At 33.8% G+C, this 26743-nt stretch overlaps 1 pseudogene; it reads right to left on the bottom strand.

Moving 5' to 3' along the window:
* Positions 1 to 19114, bottom strand: part of LOC138711739 (serine/threonine-protein phosphatase Pgam5, mitochondrial-like) — a 40237-nt pseudogene extending 21123 nt beyond the window's left edge.
* Positions 19115 to 26743: the final 7629 nt, after the last annotated feature.

The raw sequence follows: 26743 nt of genomic DNA, 5'->3' as shown, positions 1-26743 counted from the left end.
ATAGCGCTAAATGCGCTGATCGATCAATAAATTGTTAAAAAATATATATTGTTGTCGTTCTTTCTAATAGCACTGTTATGAATTTCGTAATACACATAGTTACAAAATTATAGCAAAGTTGACAACTTGTTTAAACTTCATCTTAAGGATTACGAAAATGTTCAATACTTTATCTTTCAAAGAAAAAATATATTTCAAATCACTTTCTTCGATATAAATAAAATATTCCCAGTAAACTGAAATGCACTGGTTCACTGTAAATTATAAACTGTAAGTTCTGTTTTGTGGTTTACGTTGCAAACAAATTCTACTCACCTGCAGACAAAATAACGGATCACGTTAGCATGGCACACCAGAATCTCGTAGCTATCTTTTTCTTGAGACTTTTCAGCTCGATAAAAGTATTTCCTAAATGCTGCCTCTATTCGAGCCCCATCCTGGTAAAACTGCTGAAAGATCAAACAATATATAGATACTTCATAATATTTCATCTGTTAAACTAGAAATGTGATATAGTTTAAACATTACCCAAAACTTAGTTACCATAGTCTAGAACTAATACATCCTTTACTACTACAAACTTTATCTTTATTCAAGGAGTAAAATGCCACACCTCAAAACACAAACAAAAGATATAATAAGACTGTTGTTGTTGTTGTTATCTAATGCCGGGCTTTGGCAACGAAGCCATTAGCGTTCTTGCTCTCCAATATTTCTCTGTGGTGGATCCATCAGGTAGAACTTCACAGGTTATGAGATGATCTTCAGTCATTTCTTCTTCTTTGTTGCACAGAGGGCAATTTGGATTTGTGTAAATTCCTATTTTATTCAAGTGTTTGGCCAAATAATTGTGTTCTGTAAGCAGTCTGAATTTTGCTACTGCAGATTTACGTGGGATTTCTGGAATAATTTCTGGTTTTTTTATTAAAATGCTTCATTTTTTATCTTTGGCTTTGGTACATAGTGCTTGGTTTTGCTTGATTTTATATTTATTTTTCATTAGTCTTTTGATGGATGTAAAAGGTAGGCTTGTATTTGTATTCTGAATTAAATTGGATCCTTTTTTGGCAAGAAAGTCAGCAGTTTCATTTCCAGCAATTCCGCAATGTGCAGGTATCCATTGCAATTGAATTCTTTTCTGTAGTTTTTGAAGTTGTTGGATCATTTTGTGACATTCTTTAATTTGGATTGACATCATTTTATATGAATTTATTGCATATAATGCTGCTTTAGAATCAGAGCGAATGACAGCATTTTGAAATTGATCTATTCTGTATAGTAGGTGTTGGAGTGAGATATGAATAGCCATTATTTCCGCATCAAAATTTGTTGTATGATATCCTACTGGTTGATAAAATGAGAATAACGCACACGTAATTCCTGATCTTGAGTTGGTGCCCACTTAAAAAACGGTTACACTTATGCTAATTAACCTAATGGCAAATCCTTCAGATAAGTTTTCAGGAGATAAAATAGTTCCCCATTCGGATCTCCGGGCGGGGACATCTGCAGGACGTCATTTACAGAACATCCTTAAAATTCTCCAATGGAACGCAGGAGGACTTACACAGATATAATAAGACTTGATTTATACGTTTTTATGAGGGTCTGAAGAAAAAACGCACAAGTGATAAAAATGTATAACTGAAATCACATTTAATAACATCTGAAATAGCATTTGAAGACTATATAGGGAGAACAAGTTAAGTCAATTTAGTAAAATTTTCACAAGAAAAATTTACAACTTTATAGTTATGCCATTTTTGAATCTGTAATATAGCACAAAAAATTTGTAACACATATTCTTGAAGAATATAAGATTAATTGTAGAAAATCTTGGTTGCTTAGAACCAAAGTTGGCTGATATATTACACTCCTAACGCCAATCCACAAAATTTTATGACAAATCTTTATTTAATAATATGTGATTATTTTACAAGAAAATTAATTTATTTTGAACTGCTTGCCCCTATCGAATAAACCATGCCCTCAAATTATGATAACTCTTCTGCAATTTGTTCAGCTACATCATGGTGTGTTGCAAAATGTTTCATTATATGTTGTTGTTTTCTAATGCCAGGCGTTTGACAATAAAGTCATTTGGCCTCTTGCACTCCAATATTTTTCAAAGATATTGTCATGGTCAGCCCCTGAAGCACAGATTTTGAGGTGTTCCGAATCCATTTCTTGGTTTGAGTTGCACAATGGACAGTTAGGGGATTGATATATTCCAATTCTATGCAGGTGTTTGGCCAAACAATCATGGCCTGTTGCCTATCTAAATGCAGCTACAGACGATTTTCGTGGTAAATCGGGAATTAACTGTGGATTTTGATGCAGAGAGTTCCATTTTTTCCCTTGTGATTGTGTTATCAAATTTTGTTTGTTGAAGTCTAAGTATGTAGATTTAATAAATCTCTTCACAGAGTAATACGTAGATTTAGTAACAGGTCTGTAAGTAGCAGTGCTGCCCTTCTTTGCTAAAGCATCCGCATTCTCGTTTCCCAGGATTCCACAATGGGATGGTATCCATTGGAATACAATTCTTTTATTGAGTGATATTAATTGAGAGAGCATTTTAGTTATTTCTGCTGTTTGAGATGAAAGTGTGTGTTTAGAGACTATTGATAGAATAGCTGCTTTGGAGTCTGACAATATTAATGCATTCTTAAATTTATTGATGTGGCATAGAAGATTCCTGACACTTTCCCTTATTGCAATGATTTCACCATCAAAACTTGTTGTTCCATATCCAAGAGATCTATAAAGTGAGAAGAGACAGCACGTAACACCTGCACCGGCACCTTGTTCTCTGGAGATCAAGGATCCGTCGGTGTATAAATGAAGCCAGTTTTGTGGAGGGTACCTAATATTAATTGTCTCTAAAGACAATTGTTTCAGCATTTCAGTGTTTACTTGTGATTTCAGTATTTCTTCTGTTAAATTTAGATTATATTCTACATTTAATGGAGTTAAAGGGTTTGGTTTACTTTGTAAGTTTTCTTTTAAATTCGGGATATTGATTTTCTGTTTTAATTCTTGAACAATGGATATGAAACTTTTTTGAGTTTTCAATCTACAGAGAGGACTGTATGAATGCCAATTGTTTCCTGGTAATCTGATAAGTTTTTCATATTGAATCATGCTTTTTCTTCTATTGTCTTTTGATGCTGTTAATGTTAGTGAGGAATCTCATAGAATCTATTGGAGTTATTTTGATTCCACCAGTAATGAGTCTGAGAGCTTGGTTTTGAACATATTCTATGTCGTTTATGAAAGGTGAAGTAATTAAAATTTCTCCGCAGTATGTCAGCACTGGCTGTATAAACATTTTGTATGTAGTGTTCAAAGTATTCCTAGAGCATCCCCATTTCTTTCCTGCTAGTCTTTTTAGAAGGGAGAATCTTTTACGAGCTTTTTCAGAAATGTATTTCAAATGGTTGCTCCATGTTAACTTACTATCGAAAATAACTCCAAGATATTTGGATTCATAAGTCCTAGGAAGGTGTTGGCCATTGTATTGCATATTGAATTCTCTTTCTTTTTTACCGAGTGAAAATATTTGGTAGTTACTTTTGCTTAAATTGAGTGTCATCAAATTTGATGTATTCAAACGAAAAATGTTTAACCAAATTTAATTAAAATGTGAAATATAGGAATTTTGCCGGGACTTCAGAAGAAAACGTAGAAGTGTGAAAAATGTATGTAATTTTTCATTCATAGTTTTCTGTCCAAGGGTAGGTCTTTCGCTGCAAACCCAGCATTCTCCAATCTTTGCTATTTTCTACCTTCCTTTTAGTCTTCACATACGATCCACAATGTCGTCTATCATCTGATATCTTCTTCTGTCCCGAACTCTTCTCCTGTTCACCATTCCTTCCAGTGCATCCTTCAGTAGGGAGTTTTTCTCAGCCACTGACCCAACCAATTCCTTTTTCTCTTCCTGATCAGTTTTCGCATTATTCAATATATAAATATGAACCTTATAAAAGAAGTTTTACTGTAGGCTACTAAAGATTTTAGGCATTAAAATTTCAATATCATCAAACTATCATGGAATTAGGCTGTGTGATTTGTTCCAGCCTCAGTCATCCAGAAGCATCTTCAAACGACGTCTTTGATTTCTTCTGCCCTGTGGTCTGTATTTGAGGATTAATAATTATGGAATTCTATTCCTGTTCATTCTCCATACATATTGGATCCAGTTAATTTTGCATTTGTTAATTTTTGTCAAAATTGATTCAGTTTTTAATTCATTGTGAATGTATTTGTAACGTTTGTGAACCTATCATGTGTATGTGACTGGTTCTCAGTCAATAAATTAGTATTAAATTGTAACAAAACTAACATAATTCAATTTAAATCCTGTCCAAATTCAACGTCGCAAATTTCTAGCGCAATAATTAACAATAGATCCCTATTAGAAACAACAACAACCAAATTTCTTGGCTTAAAAATCGATAATGTGCTAAATTGGAAAAATCATATTAAAGAAATTACCCCCAAACTAAATTCAGCTTGTTTTGCTATTAGATCTATGCAAAAGATAGTAAATATCAATACCTTGAAAACAATATACTTTGCATACTTCCACTCGGTAATGAGTTTTGGAATAATATTCTGGGGAAATTCCACAGATAGTAACAATATATTTCTATTACAAAAAAGAGTAATTAGAATAATAGTAGGTGCGAAATCTAGGGAGTCGTGTAGGACTATTTTAAAAAAACTACAAATAATGCCCATGGCTTGTCAGTATATCTTTTCATTAATAGTCTTCCTCATACGTAATCGTGAAAACTTTGCAACTAATTCAACAGTTCATAGCATAAATACACATCAAAAAAATTACTTTCATGCTCCATTGGCAAATCTATCGTGCTATCAAAAAGGAGTGCGTTATATGGCAGTAAAAATTTTTAATAGCCTCCCTATCGATATAAAAAATGAAACTCAAAACATAAAATTATTTGAGGCCAAATTAAAGAAGTACCTAATTTCTCACGCCTTCTATTCTGTAGGTGAATTCATGACATTCAATAACACTTCATGAAATTTATACTAAAACTATGTGTTGTACTAGTAGACTATATTGTAAATCTCGTCTGTATATATTTCATCTAGACTGTGACTATAAATTAAGATTTTATAATAGTATTAAGTTTTTTCACTTGTTCCATATTCTAGCTGTAAGCATGTATGAATACCATGGAATGTTAATAAATACAATACACTACAATACAATTTAGCTGCATTTTTTATTCCATTTCTGCTCCTTAGAATCTTGACTTGTCTTCTTGTTTCAAAGTCAAGATTTTGGATCTATACGTAAGTGTAGGTACTGTTAATATGTTGTATAATTTTAACCTAGTTTGTTGTGAAGTCTTGGAGTGTTTGAAAGTTCTATTTATGTTGTTTATAACTTGCAAACTTTAGAGTTTTGTTGTCACATCTTTCTCTGTTTCTCATTTCGCTTTTCTTCTCTTCTCTGTTTACTTCTTCAATGATTTTTCTTTTCTCGTCTAGCAAAAACTGCTTTCTTGTCTTTTATTCTGCCATATCTGCAATATGTTTAGGAACAAACTGTCTTCCAAAGTTCGATTTTATTAAACCGTTTCATTTAAATATAAATTCAAACCACAACAATCGCGTCTACAGAAGTGCATTCAGAAAACTCAATGAAACCAAAGGTGACTGATGCCTAGCGATAACTCGTTTATTTTATTTTATTTCGAATTTATTTTAAGTAATTTTTAACTGCTTATTAGGCTTCATTTCGTTAAAATAACATTTTTTTTGTAGCGGTATGAATTATAATTGCGTTAAACTGAATATTTCGTTACTTATGCATTCTTTAAACTGAACATTAAAATGTAGAGCATGGATGGGCATCGTGCCTCACTTGAGAAATAATGCCTCACTGACCTTCACAGAGCTTATCGCTCTGAGTGACATCACCTTCACAGACCCCGTTCCTCCCTCACGCAGCTCCTAGGCGTGGGCAGGTTCTATATCAGTTTCATAAGCAATATCAGTGGTGGCATAATGGCATTATCAAAGCAGTGTGTACGCGTTAGAAAACGATTATTTCATGAGAAATGGGAGGAAGAGTTTTTTTTTTGTTGTTGTTTAGAAGGGGAGAACATACGATGTATGTTATGCTCAAAAATCCTATTAGGCATTAATAAATTTAATATACAACGACATTACTCCTTATGTCATAAAGAACACGCTGAATTAGAAGGTAAGACAAATTAAATGTTATTTTTCGTACTATTCCGAAGAAAATTTATGATCTTAACATTTGCATAGTATACTAAATACGACATTATACCTTAAACACGCTGCATTAAAAGGTACGAGGAATTAAATGTTGTTTGAATGTATTATTTCCAAAAGAAATTTATAAAAAAAAATATTAAATGTGCATAGAAAACGAAATATGATTTTCTGAAATTTTTTTTGGTCGAGAATGAGCAAATCTATTGAGTAATCTTGATAAACGCCAGAATATTCAAGAAAATAAACATAGACAACGTGATGGAATATTATTGGCTAGTTACGCAATTTCTCGCCTGTGATTTAAATCAATTCAATGATGGAGAAATAGTAAAGAGGTTTATGATTAAAGCTGACGAATTAATTTGCCAAATTGAATAAAAGTTTTCGAGTCTCTCACGTTAACCAAGCGCTTTCCTAATAATTTGCCACTGACCGCCTTAGCGATTACGATAAGGTGACGCAGGTCACAGCAGTTAATATTTCCCATCCTACTCTGCAGTCTCCTCTCCTAGTAAACAAAACTATTTCAAATCGAGTGCCTCATGTAACCGAAAATTGTCCCCATGTATGATGTAGATTAATAGTAAAATGACTGGGACTAAAAAATTATTTCGTTATTCTGAAAAATTCGTAATTGTGGCATTTCACTGTATTTGTACTTCGTGATGCAGTATGTTTTCCATAATAACCAATAAACGAGATTCAAACAAAATAATTCTCCCTTACACAAGGTTCTGGTTTCCAGTTCCCAACAGGTGGTTCCGGTGGTACGGGAGCGCCCTCTTCCAATAAACAGCAATCAGACACAGGGATGTTGGGAAGAGTGTTCAGAATTATCTCTGCTGTTTCATTCGCCCGCTTCATGGTTGACCTGATTAATCTGGTGTATGGTAAGTCAAGCTCTTGCAGCCGTAAAGCAGTAAACTTGGCTTGCTTCCGACCTGAAAATTATCAAAGTTACTACTTCATTACAATAACTATTAAGTAATGTACGTAAAGATTAATTTTTGGACCTACAGAATATATCACCATTTTGAATCTTGCGTACACTACTTTTAACACTTGAATATAAGTAATTGATTAACTAGCGGACTTACTCGTGTTAATTATGTAAGTCTGTGTGGCTTACAGCTGTTTCGGTGCTTCATGAGGCTCTGAGGATGGTGTGATGAAGCACCAAAACAGCTGTAAGCTGCACAGACTTAGACACGAGTTAGTCCGCTAGTTAATCAATTACATAGAACCAAGGACCCAGATTAGATTCCTGGCGCCAGAGCGAATTTTTCTCCTCTAATAATCACTATTAAGTAAAGTGTTCACAATTTCACAATGTGTATATGTTCAGAAATATGGACTAATATCATTCTATAGTCGGGATGCTGTTATTCCCAGTGTGACTCCTCCTCTTTGCTTACGTCTTAGGAAGTCAAGGCTCTATAAAATCTAGGTAGGTAGTATCGTTCGCCATTTTTGTTCTTTCGCTGCCGAGCTACCACACTGTTAAACATTATCATTTCGTAGCTATGATAATAAATCAAACGCACTGTAATTCAGCAAATAATTGGGCGGCAAATAACGTCCTCGTGTGCTTTCTGCAAACGCCAACGAAAGAGCCAAAATGGCGGGCGATTATATATTAAGTATTTATCCAGCCTTAGGAAATGCTTAACATCTTCATCAGCGAATCACAAGACGCACACCTCTAAATGTAGCGGACCTGCAACGTGATAAGCTGCCGGAAATTAGAGCGACGGGACTATAGTTATTGTCATGCTTAACTTACAAACGGATAAAATCCTATTGTTGGCTAATTCAGAATGACCATTTCATTTCGAGTAACTAACTCGTTGCGTAAAGACTGTCTATTAACATGCTGTCACAAAGAAGCGGTTTCGTATGTTGGAGCTAATCATATGCCAATCTTATTCCACCATGGGAAACAACAAAGCATCAACAAAAACAAGTGTACAACCAATCATTAATGTTTTCCTCTTTCTTAACGTGCTGAAGTGCTTATCTCTCTTCTTCTCTCCGTGTGTATTTATTACAAAATTATTTATTCGGTAAACTAAGTTATAAAAAGGGCTAAAAAGCTAACATGGAGCTTCAATGAGGATTTGCAACAATAATTTAAATTTCTTGGCCTTTATATTTATGGTTATTAGAGGAGAAAAATTCGCTCCAGTGCTGGGGATCGAACCTGGGCCCTTGGTTCTACATACCAAGCGCTCTAACCCACTTGTCTCCTCTAGTGTTTTTCCCTTTGTGGCCTTACTCCATGTTCGACATATATTAAGTCAACTGCCATTATACAAGGAGCGCACTCAATTGAATGACTTGATGGCCAGGATTCCACAGTATTATGCACTGTTGGGCGAAGAATCTAAGTAAAGGTTAATTTTTGGTCAAACAGAATATATCTGTTATGGTAACAATGGTTATTAGAGGAGAAAAATTCGCTCCAGCACTGGGGATCGAACCGGGTCCTTGGTTCTATGTACCAAGTGCTCTAACCATTGAGCTACGCCGAAGTTCAATCCACAGCACCGGATCGAATCCCTCTCCTCTAGGGTTTTTCCCTTTGTGGCCTGACTCCATGTTTGACAAATATGTTGACATATCGATGGCTAAGAACCAGACTGTTCTAAGTCCAAATTTTTATAAGAAAAAAATCTGTGTTTCATTGTGTTCCAGTTCTTGTCTGTATATATGACTCAAACAAAATTGTAAATATTCCTATCTCTAAGGCTGCTATGAAGCTATTCCAAATTGTTTTACGAAGCTTTGAATGTCAGCAGCTTAAAATAGCTCTCATGAAAAGAAAAAATAGTAAAATGGACTTGGAACAGTCTGGTTCTCGCTCATCAATATATTAAGTCAACTGCCATTATACAAGGAGCGCACTCAATTGAGTGACTTGATGGCCGGGATTCCACAGTATTATGCACTGTTGGATGAAGAATCTAAGTAAAGGTTAATTTTTAGTCCTACAGAATATATCTGTTACGGTAGCAATGGTTATTAGAGGAGAAAAATTCGCTCCAGTGCTGGGGATCGAACCCAGGTCCTTGGTCCTATGTATCAAGTGCTCTAACCACTGAGCTATTCCGAAGTTCAATCCATAGCACCGGATCGAATCCCTCTCCTCTAGTGTTTCTCCCTTTGTGACCTTATTCCATGTTCGACATATATGCACCAAACAGTGCATAATACTGTGGAATCCCGGCCATCAAGTCACTCAATTGAGTGCACTCCTTGTATAATAAGTTGACTTTAATATATGTCACATACAATTATGTCGAAAGTGGACTATATATATATATATATATATATATATATATATATATATATAAGGGTGAGCGGTATGTGGAATGTTTGAGGGGGACATGTATAGGACCTACAACAATTTGAAACTATTACATTAATAAAAGCAGGATATGTCACCGTCATGGATTCAATACTTTTACCAAGAAATGAATATGAAATTAAGAGATTATTAAGTTAATCCAGCTTGATTTCGTCATTATCCAGTATTTTAAGTTTTACATTGTTTTACAGCTCTCAGAAACTGTTCATGCTTACCAAGATCAGTCAGTACGCGCTCTTTCACATTTACCAGATAAGTGATATTGCCCATGTCGAATAAGAATCAGATGTCTCACAGCCTTTGATTTAATTTTTTCCACAGCTTCATTATACCTGTTGTCATCACCTCCACCTTTGGAAGGTTTTACAAGGCTTGATGGCTCCCGTCTGCAATTACATAACAGTCAATAAAAAATAATGTAATTCAACACAATTCATGTCAACAATTGCGTGTATTAAGGTATATGTACACCTTTACATACAAAAAATTTTGTTTTGCATAATTTTGCTCTGTAAAATTTTTATACAATTGAGAATGGTACCAGAAAGAGAATGAAGTGAACAAATCCCTTGAAATTATGTCTAAATTGTTTATAAAAATTATTTTGTTTATAATTTTGACATACAACTTGAAACATGATTGCTCATACAGTTTTTAAGATAGAGCCACATTTTTTCCACTGTTTTATAGCTAAAACTATTCTTTAGTGCCTGACATAGAGCTATTTTTTTTTTATTTTAATTTACATTAATTAAATATTACCATATATGTAACTTATACTAATATTTTATGTTGCAAATTGAGGGAAATAGCATATCTAACGTTAGTGCGACCGTTAATGGAATACGGAACTACATGTTGGGATCCCTATAGAATATATCAATAAATTCCTTAGAAAGAATCCAGTATAGGGCAGCTAAATTTGTTAAAGGTAAAAGAGAAGACGGAAACGATACGACAAAAGAACTTAAATGGGAAACTTTGGAAAACAGACATAGGAAAACTAGAATAACATCATTGTACAGAGCACATCTAGGTCAGAAAGCATGGGTAGACATAACGGCTCGGTTAGAAAAGCCAACGTACTATGGTAGGAACGATCATGATTTTAAAATCAAATGTAGGAAACAGAAAACGGATGTAGGTAAATTCTCATTTTTAAATAGAACTATAAATGATTGGAATGACCTACCTGCAGCGGTCTTTGAGGGCTGTCCTTCCTCAAGGAGATTCAAGAATAACTTAAAAAGTTGTGTATAAAGTGAAAATTAAAATTAAGGTGACATTTAACATTTAATTTTTTAAGGTGACATGTATTTATCTAGCCTGACGAGTTACTTCCTTGGTTTGAATTATAAATTATTTAAAAATAGCTTGTAAGAGGGCCTTAGACTAGAAATGTTTAGTTTAAATGTAGTTCTGTTTATAAGTATGCATAAGGGTGTAATTATTTGACTTATTTGAACTGTTGTATCAGTGAAGCGAGGTGAGTCAGTGAAGTTATGGTTTTACAGTGCAGTGAACAGTTCCGATCAGTGATAATTTATAGTGTCAATGAAATGTGTTCTATAGTGTCAGTGAAATGTGTGCTAAAGTGTCAGTGAAATGCGTCATAGTGCCACTACAGTGAGTGAGATGAGAGTAAAATTAGGTATTTTATTTATGTTTTATTATTATTGTGTTAAATTGTATTATGTATTCTTATTGTATTATGTATAAAATTGTATATGTATTGTAAAATTGTATTGTGTACTGTAAATTTTATTGTGTATTGCTTATCATTTTATTGTGTATTGTTTATATTGTGTATATCACTGCCACCAGGTGCTTGCCCACTTGCAGTGTAAATAAATAAATACATACATACATACATACATCATGTAAAAAATCCATAGATAATTATTAACTATATTAATGTTATTTTACTCATTGTCAGGTACTAGAGGACATTTCAAGCTTCAAAATGACACCAATATCTTCTTGGTATCACCATATTTGACTGAGATATCATGTTTAAAAGAATTAAATATTCTAAAATTACTATTTACAGGAAATGAACCACAAACTTTCAGACCCTAGAAGACTGCATCATCATATGTCACCCCTTAAGCAGCTTCATGTCGGTCCTGTTTCAGCTTCTTTCTGCCTCTCAAATACCTCCTCCTTGTTTTAACTTCAGGTCTTGAATGTTTTTTGGCATTTTTGTCACTATTTTCCATTCATGAAACAAATCCTGCGATGGTGCTTGTCCCAGGGTTTATGCTCATCCTCCTCAGAATTTTAATTTCTCCTTTTGGACTCTTATTAAAATGATGTACAACATCACTGACACACAAATTTACAGTTGTATGACTAACAGTAAAAGATTATAAATTACTTCATTATGTAAAAACGTGTTTTCAATCTAATGATCATGCCTTGATATCTATGCATCTATTTTGGGACTAGAAAGAAGTTTATTTTACAAGCAATGCTGGACGAGGGGATTGACTGCTACGAGGATCACTCCAAAAGTAATCCACAGTATTTATTTAAAAATTACATTTTTATCCTATAGCTTTGCTATTTTCATAGAACGTAGAAACATCCTTCAGGAACAATACGTCACTTTTCCACATAATCCCCGCACTTTCAACTGCCTTACGCCACCTTGGAATGAGGGCCTGTATACCTGCACGATAAAAGTCTGGACCAACACGTCTGAGCTACTCTATGGCGCCACTCACGGGAACGACTTAAATTAAATTTGAATACAAGGGGGAAGGATGTATCTATGACCTCCATAAATTGCAAAGGTTTAGAATAAAAAATTAATTTTAAAAAATGTTGTGCATTACTTTTGGAGTGATCTTCGTAGACGTGACCGTGGCTGATGACACAGGATTTTGTAAAATGGGACTTAGCCTATCTGAAAAACCATAAGACATAAATCGAAAAATCTTATATCAAATTAAAGGGGAGAAAATTCTCTATTAAAATAGTTATATTTTGAAAATTCTAATTTTTCATAATTTGTTGCGTTTTGTGGGTGTACGCATTCATACAGTCCTCTTTGTAGATTGAAAACTCAAAAAAGTTTCATATCCATGGTTCAAGAATTAAAACAGAAAATCAATATCCCGAATTTAAAAAAAAAACTTACAAATTAAACCAAACCCTTTAACTCTATTAAATATAGAATATAATCTAAATTTAACAGAAGAAATACTGAAATCAGAAGTAAACAATGAAATACTGAAACAATTGTCTTTAGAGACAATTAATATTAGGTACCCTCCACAAAACTGGCTTCATTTATACACTGACGGATCATTGATCTCCAGAGAACAAGGTGCCGGAGCAGGTGTTACGTGCTGTCTCTTCTCACTTTATAGATTTCTTGGATATGGAACAACAAGTTTTGATGGTGAAATCATTGCAATAAGTGAATGTCTCAGGAATCTTCTATGCCACATCAATAAATTTAGGAATGCAGTTATATTGTCAGACTCCAAAGCAGCTATTCTATCAATAGTCTCTAAACACACACCTTCATCTCAAACAGCAGAAATAACTAAAATGCTCTCTCAATTATTATCACTCAATAAAAGAATTGTATTCCAATGGATACCATCCCATTGTGGAATCCTGGGAAACGAGAATGTGGATGCTTTAGCAAAGAAGGACAGCACTGCTACTTACAGACCTATTACTAAATCTACCTATTACTCTGTGAAGAGATTTATTAAATCTACATACTTAGACTTCAACAAACAAAATTTGATAACTCAATCCCAAGAGAAAAAATGGAACTCTCTGCATCAAAATCCACGTTAATTCTCGATTTACCACGAGAATCGTCTGTAGCTGCATTTAGATTGGCAACAGGCTATGATTGTTTGGCCAAACACTTGCATAGAATTGGAATATATCAGTCCCCTAACTGCCCATTGTGCAACTCAAACCAAGAAATGGATTCGGAACACCTCAAAATCTGTGCTTCAGTGGCTAGTCATGATAATATCTTTGAAAAATATTGGAGTGCAAGAGGTCAAATGACTTTATTGTCAAACGCCTGGCATTAGAAAACAACAACAACAACATATACCTTAAGGAAGGTAGGGGAGGGGGAAGCAGAAAAGTGAAGAAGGTGTACATGCAGGGCCAGCTTTAAGCCGAATGGACTGATTTATCCCAATTAGCCTATGGGGCCCCCGCACTGAAACACAATGATGACTGTCTGTCAGCATTGCACAGTGAAAACCCCATCACACCTGTCCAGACCTCATCTGATCTCTCTATATCATAAAGTAATTTTTTATTTATTTTTATTTTACTTGGTTGTTTAACGACGCTGTATCAACTACGAGGTTATTTATCGTCGATGGGATTCATTCAATCAATCAATCGTTTATTAATGTCATGACTAGCAATCTGTTGCAATAAACATAAAATATACTAAATTACAAGAGATATAAAATAATATTTGACATAAAATGTAAAAACAGAATAATACAACATACAAATGAAATAACAATACGGGTAATAATAATAACAACCAATACTATTAATAATCGTAATAATTCATATTCATATTCTTTATTTGCCTGAAGATAGAAGAGTACAAGAGGCCTCGTCAATGTGATAATATAAAAAACAATGTGTCAATATTTAAAATATTAAAAGAGTAAAAAAATTATAAAATTTAACTAAAATACTACATCATTTTCAAAAAATTCATTCATATTATAAAAGGGATTATTTTGTAGCCATCTCTTAATCTGAAGTTTAAATTGTGTTTCATTAAGTGCCTTTATATTTGTAGGTATCTTATTATATACTTTTATTGCAGTAATTACATAGCTTGATTGTGTTTTTTGCAACCTGACAAGTGGTACGGTTAATTGATCATTATTTCTGGTTTCATAGCGATGCAGATCTACTATACTTGTATAATTAGTAATATTCTTGTTTACATACATTAAAAGTTCAAAAATATATAGATTGTAGACTGTCATAATCTTTTCATTTTTGAAAAGAGATCTACATGATAGTCTGGGTGGTGACATTGTTAAAATATGAACTGCCTTTTTCTGCAGTAACAGAATGTTTGGAAGGTCCGAACTATTTCCATATAAAAGTAATCCATATCTAATAACACTTTCAAATAGTGCATAGTAAACTTGTTTTAAATAATGTTTGGGAATCTTGTACATGATACTTCTCAAGAGATAAATTACTCTAGAAATTCTTTTACATACGTAACTGACATGGCTTTTCCACCTTAGGTTAGGGTCCAGATACATACCCAGCATCTTTACAGATTCATTTATCACATTATTTTGGGTTTGTTTCAAACTTAGCGTTAACACACGAGTTTTTTCATCATTAACAATAAATCCATTAATTGAAAACCACTTTCTTATTTCAGCAAATACAGCCTGCTTCATAAAATCTATCTCAGCAGTATTATTATGTGTGATAACAAAAGTTGTATCGTCAGCATACAGAGCAATGCAGCTTCGAAATTTAGAATAGGCTACATTTACAGTGGAGTCAAGAAATTCACTAATACTATAGAATGGATGGTTGATTAACCAATTACACAAAACAGATTTAAATTCTATATAGTTTGCATCATGTGCCTTTTGTGGTAACTTATTAAACATTGTTATAGCAATAGAATTGGACCATTTTGTGGACTTAATGTAACTCTAGGTTCTGAAAGACAATAATTGGTAACAGCGAGATGGTATTTGGCGATATGAGGCTGAGGATTAGCCACAGATTACCTGACATTTGCCTTATGGTTGGGGAAAACTTCGGAAAAAATCAAACCAAGTAATCATCCAAGTGGGAATCGAACCTGCGCCCAAGCGCAACTCCAGTTCGGCAGGAAACTCCTTAGCCAACTGAGCTACGCCGGTGGCTATAAAGTAATTTCAAAACATGTTGATCCCTAAAATATCTCTGGAATTGCGAAAAATAAAACCTGACTTCATAGACTTGATCTATGATCTTATTAATCTTACTTTTTAAATTTAAATTGTAGGCTATGTAAGGGTTAAACCTTGATTTTTAATAGAAAAATATAGGTGAAATTTACAGCATTCACACTGTAGGTTTATTGAACATTTTGTTGTAGAGATACTCCATGTAAACTTATGAAACAACATTTTTAACATTCAATGCAAAATTATTTACTGTGTATATCAAGTGATGCAATTAAAATTACGTCATAACCTATACATTATTATCTACAATAAAGATTAGCAATTACAAGTCTTAAGAAGATAAATGCCAACAAGACGAAGACCATGGTCATAGGAAGAAAAGTAAAGAAGGTAAACTTACGAATTCTAAATGAAGCAGTAGAGCAAGTGGACAGCTTCAAATACTTGGAGTGTACTATAAGCAGTAACATGAGCTGCTTCCAGGAAGTCAAGATGAGAATAGCAATGGCAAAGGAAGCTTTTAATAGAAGAAGGAGCATCTTCTGCGGACCTCTGGATGAAGAACTAAGGAAGAGACTAGTGAAGTGCTTTGTGTGGAGTGTGGCACTGTATGGGGGCAGAAACATGAACATTACGACGAAGTGAAGAGAAGCTACTAGAAGCATTTGAAATGTGGATATGGAGAAGGATGGAGCGTGTGAAATGGACAGACAGGATAAGAAACAAAGCTGTGTTGGAAAGAGTGGGTGAAGAAAGAATGATGCTGAAACTGATCAGAAAGAGTAAAAGGAATTGGCTGGGCTACTGGTTGAGAAGAAACTGCCTTTTGGAGAATGCAATGGAAAAAATGGTGAACGGGAGAAGAGTTCGGGGCAGAAAAAGATATCAGATGATAGACGACATTAAGATATATGGATCACATGAGGAGACAAAGAGGAAGACAGAAAATAGGAAAGACTGGAGAATGCTGGATTTGCAGTGAAAGACCGGCCCTTGGGCAGAACTCTATGAATGAATGGTTTCTCAATTCAATTGTATGGTCGTGAAGATTTCCCTCCTCCTCAGGTGAAGCACTATTAACTGCAGTTTACCTTTGACATGTACTAATACACATTTTCTGAGTGTGACAACTTTAACAATTGCAATGACGGCGTAGAAACCAAGAGGTCCTTCTTTACACTGAATTTTTTTTTTACTCAATGTCGATGAGATGAGGCCGAGGATTCGCCATCATTACCCAACATTCGCCTTACGGTTGCGAAAAACCTCGGAAAAAAATAATAAACCAACCACGTATTCATCCCAAGTGGGGATCGAACCCGCGCCCGAATGCAACTCCAGGTCAGCTGGCAAGTGCCTTAGCCGACTGAGCTACGCCGATAGCTTCTACATTGAAAAGGATAAACTTTCCTTACTTACTGGCTTTTAAGGAACCTGGAGATTCATTGCCGCACTCACATAAGCCCGCCATTGGTCCCTATCCTGAGCAAGATTAATCCATTCTCTATCATCATATCCCACCTCCCTCAAATCCATTTTAATATTATCTTTCCATCTACGTCTCGGCCTCCCTAAAGGTCTTTTTCCCTCCGGCCTCCCAACTAATACTCTATATGCATTTCTGGATTCGCCCATACGTACTACATGCCTTGCCCATCTCAAACGTCTGGATTTAATGTTCCTAATTATGTCAGGTGAAGAATACAATGCGTGCAGTTCTGTGTTGTGTAACTTTCTCCATTCTCCTGTAACTTCATCCCTCCTAGCCCCAAATATTTTCCTAAGCACCTTATTCTCAAACACCCTTAACCTATGTTCTTCTCTCAGAGTGAGAGTCCAAGTTTCACAACATACCGAACAACTGGTAATATAACTGTTTCATAAATTCTAACTTTCAGATTTTTCGACAGCAGGCTGGATGATAAAAATTTTCTCAACCGAATAATAGCAGACATTTCCCATATTTATTCTGTGTTTAATTTCCTCCCGAGTATCATTTATATTTGTTACAGTTGCTCCCAGATGTTTGAACTTCTCCACCTCTTCTAAAGATAAATTTCCAATTTTTATATTTCCATTTCGTACAATATTCTCGTCACGAGACATAATCATATACTTTGTCTTTTCGGGATTTACTTCCAAACCTATCTCTTTACTTGCTTCCAGCTAAAATTCCCGTGTTTTCCCTCATTGTTTGTGGATTTTCTCCTAACATATTCACGTCATCCGCATAGACAAGCGGCTGATGTAACCTATTCAATTCCAAACCCTCTCTGTTATCCTGGACTTTCCTAATGGCATACTCTAGAGCAAAGTTAAAAAGTAAAGGTGATAGTGCATCTCCTTGCTTTAGCCCACAGTGAATTGGAAACCTATCTGACAGAAACTGACCTATACGAACTCTGCTGTACGTTTCACTGAGACACATTTTAATTAATCGAACTAGTTTCTTGGGAATACCAAATTCAATAAGAATATCATATAAAACTTCTTAAAAACTTTCCTACTGTACGAAATTCTATAGGCTATAGGCTGGATTCATTGACAATGCTAGGCCTATACTTAGGCCTTTATAGAGAAGAAAGCAGTGGAAAACACTCCAGATTTAAACAAAGCAAATAATAGAAGATGCAGTAAAAATAAGGTGACCGGAATTTATGAAAAGTATGTGGCGAGCTATTTTTATGATAGGCCCCTACGTTTTAAATTAAAATGGTGTGTGACCCACCCCACTTAAAACGAGTGGCCACAAGCCTATCTGTTTTGAAGATGATTGCAATTGGTGTGCTTTATTTTCATAACTACAATTAATTTATGTACAATATATGAATAGAATTAGGAATTTGATTTATAATAGTTTATCATGTATACTTTTTGAAATACAGTCTAATTTTGCTTTTTTTGCGATTTATCTCAGTTCAACCACCGGCAATCCAGAAGTTAAATTAGAAAGTAATTCACCATTATACAGGAAGACATACAAGCATTCATGGTGTGGTTAAATTGTCCATTTGACATTACCTATCGCATTTAATCAATTCATAATAAGGATATTTACACACTTTAAATGTCAGTGCCCTTTAACCTCACTTACCGATCCCAATTAAAATCCCATTCAGTTGTCGGACTATAATTAGTTGTCCACGATGCATGTGCATATTTTCTATCATTGCGAAAACCGTAATAAAATGTCAATGCACCTCCACACGCCCCAATACCTGCCAATACATACTTCTGGAACTTCGTCAGTCCATGCATGCTGTTTGTTTACTCACTTCGTCACTTGGTCACTTGTAATTATTCTTACGACCACTACAGATAAGCCGAAACAGCACTTCGAGCTGCCATTGGTTAGTGATCTGTGACGTCACACGGCGGGTACTACACACGTGGTTTTCCGGAAAGTTAATACGCAAAACTGAAGTTTTGGAGAAAACTAATGAAATTATAGAAGCACGTATTTACATCAGAATATTCCATTCATTATCCACCGGCATAACTCAGGCAGTATGCGTGTTTTCTTGCTGATCCGGAACTGTGCATGGGGGTGGGTTCAATTACCACTTGTATGTATGTTATTTCGTCCTAAGAGTCATATAGGATGATGTCGGACACGTCAAAATAAATTAAAACTAGAATTAGTTCTGAAACTAATACATATTAGCAAAATAATAATTAAAACATTATATATGATGGGCTGATTACCTGGTTGGATTTTTTCCGAGATTTTTCCCAACATAAGGTGAACTTCCCTAGTACAAAGGCATCCTCGAATTCGCCTTTACAAGACCTTGGCGAGACCTGTACTTTGTTACGGTAGTGAGGCATGGACATTGAGGAAGAAAGACGAAAGCAGAATAACGGCTATTGAAATGAAATTTATGAGATATACAGCGGGATATACGAAATGGGATCACAAACGCAATGAAGATGTAATCTAAGAATTACAACTAGAACCTGTAATTAATGACGTAAAACAATATCAGAACAACTGGATAAATCATCTGCATCACATGCATAGATATAGAATCCCAAAAGTCATGCTCCACTATCGTCCAAACGGGAAGAGATCTCTCGGTCATCCAAAGAAGCGCTGGATTGAAAATTCAACTGTGAGATCGTAACAGGCCATTTGGCCTAATACTTGAAGGGAAGAAGAAGGAAGATAACCGAAGTGAATGTTCACTATAAACAGAAATATTAATGCACTTTATAATGTATGGGGGTCGGGACCAATGATTTAGGTTCACTATACCCAGAGTTGACTGTATTTACTGGGATCTTCCGCTTATTGTGTTTTCATTATGTACTGTATTTTCATTTCACAATCTCTGTTTTGAATGAAAGAAATATTCTCTGTTAATCCATAAAATTGATCAAATGTCTCACTTGGTGTTATTCTTTTTGTTGTCCTTTTCATAGCATACAAGTAACAGGATTTCTACTGCATAAGATATTTTGTAAGAAGTCTATAAAAATAATATTTTCAATTATTTTCTGGGTTTGAGAATATTCTCATGAATATTCCCTAAGAGGTTATACTCGAGAATATTATGTCACTGAATTTTACTACTGTAATATATTTGCTTTGTATTGTCTTTTAAACTTGTTTCTACATGTGGTGGTATTCTGCATTACTTTTTTATAGTTCGCTATGTTTACGGGGAGAGGATAGTATTTTTTAAAACTTTTTTCCTATTTGGTGTAAAATATTAATTTTTTGTATGTAGGGAGCTGATAGCTGTGGCAACTCAACCAAATAAAAATATTTTGAAAAAAAAAAAAATTATTTGGGGGCCCAAATTTGAAAAAAATATACCCAATGCAGGATTGTATTAAAACCGTTATATCTAAACCGTTTTTAAAGATAGGTTCAAAGTTTTTTACAATATATTGGCAAAAGCACGTTCTACAAACTGTCTGTAACAGAATTTTGATATTAGTCCCTACGTTTGTAAAATAAACAATTAAAATTTAATAACAATTTTAAAATGAAATCAATTAACAAAATTCTGTTACAGAGATAAGTTTCCTAATAGCCTAAAGAATGTGTGTTCTAAATTTCATGCATGTATCTTTAATAGTTTAGAAATTATATCCATTTTAGTCTGGCAATGTAGTAAAAAAAAATTAAAGTTACTGGAAACCGATGAAAGCGGACATGCAATTTAAAAATCCATAGCGCAGGAAGTTTAAAAATGACGTCTCAACATCCGATAAGGGCACAAATACCCAGAAAATGTTATGCAATGCATTCCACACATATCAAAGGGTATTTTAAAGAAAAAAAATTTTTTTTTTTGAAAATTTAATTGACCGAAAACAACAATAAAAGTGGGCAAGTGATTTAAAAATCCATAATGCTGGAAGTTTAAAAATGGCGACTCAACATTCGATACAAATACCCACAAAATGTTATGCTATGCATTCCGCACATATCACAGAGTATTTTAAAGAATTTTTTTTTTTTGTGAAAATTTACTCATTTTTCACCAAAAAATACTATCATCTCCCCTTAAAACACTATCTTTTGCTGTTCTTGAGAAAAGAAAGAAGGTTAGAAAAGCTATATCCGAGACAACCTGCATAACATGGCAAAGAAATGGAAAAATAATCAATACTTTCCAGTGGCAGACGGTCATTCTTTGACTTCCAGTATGCAGCTAATAATTTGAACAATATATCTTAGACTGCAGAGTAGCAAAGTACCGGTAATACATATAAAAGTTACAAAACATGATCTTTCATTTATTTTTGTAAAATACTTCATTACAATGGTAACTGGAAAAAAGTGAACATTATATCATCATCATCCTGTCAAGTACTAGTCCCAAAAGAACCGTTACTGCCTGAAAAAGCGATTTTCTTGCCATCCTTTCATCGGTCGACCAAGTGACTGTTTTCCATTTGGACGATACTTCATTATTGCCTTAGGGATCCTGGATGAAACCATTCTTGAGACGTGTTCCTTCCAGTTTAACTGATATATGGAGATATATTGATATTGATATTGATATTATTTATTAATAGTTCAAAAGTACATAAACTTAATCTTAAAACTGATACATTCACAAATCTTGATAATACACAATTTAATAACAAATTTTCTATCATATAATTATTCAACTTATGTTGGTTTAACTTACACTTACTTCTGGTTTTAGTGCAAGTTTTCACCCTATCGCATTTATTTTTTACACATTCAAAACTTGTTTACATGCTAAGATAGAAATTCTCATTTTTTTTTCTATAATAAACCAGTGTATATAAATCGTCCTTGCTGCTATATTCATCTAATTATCTTTTACCACAGTCATATTTATATTTAAATTTCAGTTCCTCGTTTACACAATACTTAACTATTTCATGTAATAAATATCGCATAGAGGTTAGGAGATGCAGACAATATGTGAACAAACAGGAAAGCTGAATCAGTACATTCTATGTGTATATGTAGGGCAGTGTCTAACCTCGTGCTTACGCTTGTCAGCAAAATCCTCGACGTAACCTTATTACAGCTGTCAGCTTACTTGTTTAAACACATTATTTGTCAATCTAATTACATGATAGATAACATAAATTCCACTTTAATCAATTCAATCGCATGCACTCATTTACATTCATTGCTATTATGTTTCTAATACATTTATAACTTAGTACCATCTTGTCAAATTAAAGAATAATATTTACCAATTTATAACGTCTTAATCTTTTTATCACTTTTATCATCTATAATAATTTACACCGTTATTACTTAATAAATTCATAAAAGTATTATTTTCAATTTTATTTATTAAAACTTCTACACTAATAAATCTTATTTATTTAATTTTTTTTTAAATATGTCTACCATTCTTTCTTAATTAATTATTAATTTTTCTAATAGCAGGAAAGTTTATTCGTTGTTGCTGCCTATCTCTTAGCAAGTAAATTCTTTCAGTAACTATATCCTTATTCGAATTAAATTGTATATGGAGATATAGTCCAGTATTGATGACACATTAAGTTCTAGAAGGATATCTTCATTTTTCTTTCGATCCCATTTAGCGTGGCCAGCTGTTCGGCGCATGAATCTCATCTCGCAAGCTGTTAGTCTGCTTTCATCTTTTGTCCTTATAGTCCACGCTTCACTCCCATAACATAGGACTGGTCGAGTTATTATTTGATAAAGACGAGTACGAGTTGATTTTTGTACTAACGAAGGTTTTAAAACTCTATTAATGATCCCCATTGATTTGTTGTATTTTACAATTTTCTCTGATAAATCCAAATTTTCAACAAAAGAAAGTTTATATCCTAAATAATTAAACTCATTAACTCTTTCCAAAATTGTGTTATTTAAACAAATTTTGCTTGGTATTGGGTATTTACCACAAAAGGCCATTATTTTTGTTTTGTTAATGGATATTTCCAGTAAAACAAGATCATCTGCAAACATTATTACATCTAATTTTAAATTTCTGTTAATAGTGATATATCCGTGTTTTGTTCTCTAAAATCTTTCACAATGGCATTCATATAAACGTTAAAAAGCAGAGAAGAGAGGCCACAGCCTTGTCTGACTCCTGAGTTTATTTCCGTCCAATGGGTTATTTTGTCTTTTATTTTTACTGCTATAAGGTTTGATTTATAAAGGTTATAAATATTATATATTAACTGCTTTGGAACGTGATCCTTATATAAAAGGGGAAAATCATTGAAAGGTATAGATGGCTTAGAAATACATTGTAAAGAAATAGGGCAGGAAATTCTAGAGGCAAAGAAAGCTGATTTGAGATCAATGATACCTTTGTAATACTTGGAAACATAATATGCCTATATTATTTTTTCTCTAAATGTTGGTTTTATTAATTTTTTTTTACTACTGCTGTAAGAGTTTCTATTAATGATCATTAAATACTACAACATCTTTTAATATAGCTGCAAGACTGAATAGGAGCTAACATTTTGTACGAGAAAATAAGTGCTTATAAAATTTGGAGAGGAAAGAAGGTACTGTACATACATTGTTCACTTACAATCATTGATGATAGTGTTGTTTTAATTAATTTTTTCTGTTAATACACATTAACTTGATGGATTCATAAACTCACGTGTGCCTTATAGCTGTTACCCTGCTTTTCGGTCTTGATTTTGATGGAGAAAAATGTTTGTCTGTTACTTACAACCTTTGTTGTTTACACTCTTCAATTAATATCATTAAGAACCTAAAAGCCTTAAAGAGCACAAGTTTCAAGAAATTATATACAAGTCATTGTCACTATGCATAATGCTTGTAGCAAGAAATGTGATGTTGCTATAGTGACCACTATACAACATCTGATGAGTCCTTTGAACCAATACTGACACCTGGCTGTTTAAACCTACACTTTCATAAACATGTGTGTGTGTGTGTATGTATGTATATGTATGTATGTGTGTATATATATATATATATATATATATATTAGGGTGGCCCTTATTTTTCAACTTTCTAAAAGTTTAGCTCCCACCCCTCTATCTTGTTCCAATCAATAGAAAAACGATCTGTGCAAATTTTCAGCTCAATCGGACAACTGCAAGGCGACCCTCATCGACAATGAAGTTTTGAAATTTTAGCCCGAAAAATATTTGTTCTAATATTATTAGATAAACCTATATTATTATTATTATTATTATTATTATTATTATTATTATTATTATTGTATGTGCTTTATTCATTTATTTTATAACTAAACATGATCTTGTTGATGAATAATTTTTCAGTTATTGATTCAGACCTGTCTGTGCTGACCTGCTGACTGCTCGTGTAAAGTGGCTTTCAAGACTTTTTTCCTAGAGTTGTAAAATGGCATCAACCTCTTTACATAGTTCGTCACATAAGTTAAGACAATACTTTTACGTCTCTGTTGTTGGCTACATCTCCAATCAAATCATCGGAGCCAAACTACCTTCAAACCGGCAAGTTTTAAGCATTTTTTTTCTACAATGTACAAGTTGTAAATCTTATAACAAAGGAAAGTGTAGCATTGGAGATTCAAGAAGTTTTAATTTTTTGGCAAAAAGCACGAATCTGTACCAGAAAAAGTGACCATTGTGTTCATAAGTTATTCAAACTGTATGATGATTGGAAAGGTTTATAGAAATATTTGAGTAGACAGTGGCGTATACTGGTTAAAGGGTTTGGGCTACCGCTGACCCTATTATTACACAAAATATATCTAACAATTACTTTAATTTTAATTACTATGGTAAAACTAATAATACAAAATTATTACATTATGTTATATTATAAACTTTTTCTTTTGTAATTTCCTTGGGCTACCGCTGGTAGCCTGCAAAATACGCCCCTGAGTAGAACTGCAGACAAGGGAAAAGAAAAAAAGAGATATTTTTCTAGAAATTATGGACAATCTCTTTGACATAGTTCATTCAGAGCTTTGGGACAGATGAAAAATGAAGAGGATAAGAATTTTTAACGATATCGTTTCATATACTAGGAGCTGGAAGTCATGCTAGGTGAATGGCAAAAGCAATTTTTGCATTCAAGATATACTTGTTTCAAGATCAATTTCAGGTATCTCATAAGGAGACGAACTCTTTAAGAAGATTATGTATTTTTCTTGCTCAAGTGTAGGCTATGTTCGAGCCTGGATTCTGTCATCAGAAGCACATTATCATGATTTCCTATTCATGCATGAACTGATAAATTATCAGGATATTGATCCAGAAATCAGTAAGGCTGCTGAAAATAAATTTTCCAATCATCTCTGGTACTTAGTTCCCGAAACTGTGGCTCTATCCTTATTTGATGACTATGTTCCAACAGTGGTTAAAGCAAATATGGCTCAAGTTATACTGGAAGTAAACGAAGGTAAAGAAGAAAAAGAAGAAGAAAATCAACTGAAGAACTATTTTTGCAACAGAATGATTTTTCTTCCTTTACAAATATTGAATTTTCGTCTTTTGTAACTCCTGGTACTAAAATTTTCTTCACGAGATTTTATATCAGCACCGATTTCCTCAACAAAGACCCTTCAATTTGGAAGGATGATCCTGTTTACAAAAGTGGAATTTAAAAAACTTTAGAAGATAGTTGTTGTGAAGGACGTTGCAGAAAGAGAGGTCAAACTTATTCAGGATTACAATAATATTCTCACAAAAGATGACTGAGAAACAATTTGTTTTACAGATTGTTACCAGAGACTGTAAAATATATCCAATTGCTACTAAATCCTCCCTTAGGAAAAAAAATGTTCAATGTTCGTTCATATACATAGTGTTTTGATTCTATAGAAATTATTGTTATAAATAAAAATGTGTTTCCCTTATAGAAGTTGTGTGCATTACTAAAAAAGACCTTATATTTCTTAAATTTTTCATTTTATTTTTAGGAATTTTACGAATTAACTTTTGGGAAATTTCTTTCAGAATATTTTTTAAACAATTGCTGAGGTCGCCAGAATGTCCACATAAATTTCTCTAAGAAGAAAAAAAAGAAATGGTCGAGACAGGGAAGAGTATACCGCTTTTGTATGGAATTAATCGTTGCGTATACTATGTTCCAACTTCAAAGCATTTGAGGGTCGCCAAGCAGTTGTCCGATTGAGCTGTAAATTTGCACAGATAATTTTTTTGTCAATTGGAACAAGATAAGGGGGTGAGAGCAGCACAATTTTAACTTTCGGAAAATTACCTATAGCTAAGGGCCACCCTAATATATATATATATATATATATATATATATATATATGTGTGTGTGTGTTAATTAAGTATGGAATTCTTTATATATTCATAAGGGGAAAGGTGTAGTCATCTATGAAGAATATCCAAGAGCCAATTCATGGGTCAGCACCAAAAAGAATTTGTCGTCTTCGGAATATATTAATGCAATCAAGATGTCCTGCAACCTTACTGCAGTGCGCTCCGTTCCTGGCAGAGCTTTCAGCACGACCCGTTGCCGTCAACCTGGCTGCAACGAGACGGAAACTCTTGGCCACGTGTTGGGCTTTTGTCGGAAAGGAGAGTTATTGCGTAACAACAGGCATCATAGAGTCCGTGGAGCTATCGCCTGTCTTCTTCGGAACAAGGGTTGAGAAGTTCATGAAGAGGTCCACTGTATTTCTGAAGACGACTCTCACAGAAGAGCAGATATAATAGCAATAAACAGGCAACAACAAAA

Source organism: Periplaneta americana, chromosome 13, assembly GCF_040183065.1.
Source record: "Periplaneta americana isolate PAMFEO1 chromosome 13, P.americana_PAMFEO1_priV1, whole genome shotgun sequence".
Taxonomy (NCBI): Eukaryota; Metazoa; Arthropoda; class Insecta; order Blattodea; family Blattidae; genus Periplaneta; species Periplaneta americana.
Note: the sequence above shows the minus strand (reverse complement) of the source record. Positions and strands in the feature narration are given on the sequence as shown.